Source organism: Phytophthora infestans, genomic scaffold (assembly GCF_000142945.1).
Source record: "Phytophthora infestans T30-4 supercont1.908 genomic scaffold, whole genome shotgun sequence".
Classification (NCBI taxonomy): Eukaryota; Oomycota; class Peronosporomycetes; order Peronosporales; family Peronosporaceae; genus Phytophthora; species Phytophthora infestans.
Window position 1 is genome coordinate 1 of NW_003302917.1, and position 1,103 is coordinate 1,103.

The following is a 1,103-nucleotide window of genomic DNA, read 5'->3' on the forward strand; positions in this document are numbered from 1 at the left end:
GTGTGGGGTTATTAGGAAGAGTGCGGCGATAAACCTGACGCCAGACAAGGACAGAGGCGCCGAGAGTTGAAGCGATTGGCTGAGGGATAAGTGGTAATTGTTAAGGAGGGGGGGTAATTACGCAAAAGACCGGTGGGTGGGCGGCCGAGGGAGAATCCATTACAGAGAGCACGTACCTTAAAGGAACTAAAGCACTTTACCAAAAGCCTCCGGTTTAAGGCAGGCATATCTAAAATGGAAAAACCCTTAATAAAAGCATGTGCGGTTACCAGCCAACATTATATACAGTGATGAGTTGCCATCAAAAATGTGATTAGCTGGTTGGGCTGATTCCATTCTAATTAAAAAGAGAAAAATGTCGTCCCAACAGCACCAGCAGAAGCACTAAAAGTTAAATATAAGGTTGCAATATCTTTATGATTTGTTGAAAAAAGCCATCTTGTTGACCATTTATTTATATTTTGAAAAGTCATTTTTGAATATTTTTTTTTTTTTAATTTATTTTAAATGCAAAATTATTTATATTTTTATTAAAAAAAGCGTTGGCTTTTTTAATTTCCCATTATTTATGGAAAAAATTGCTTAATTTTGTTAATTATTTGTTTAATATCTGTAAATAATAATATTACTATAAAAATTATACCAATGATTTTAAATATCATATATGTTTTTACTTATTATACATTAAAATCAAAATTAATTTTATTTTTTAACCAAGTTAAATAATCTTCTAATGATACTGCTTCTATAACAATAGGCATAAATCCATGATTTACTCCACAAATTTCACTACATTGTCCATAAAAAACACCCTCTCTTTTAATAAACATCGAAGTTTGATTTAAACGACCTGGACAAGCATCTAATTTTATACCTAATGACGGTATAGCCCATGAATGTAATACATCTGATGCAGTAATTAATACTCTAATATGACTATTAGTTGGAACTCCTCCACGATTATCCACTTCTAAAAGTCTAAATTGACCAATAGCTAAATCATCTTCATGTACCATATAACTATCAAAAATTAAAGGTTCATCGGAAAATTCTAAATTATCTGAATATTCATAACTCCAATACCATTGACTACCAATTACTTT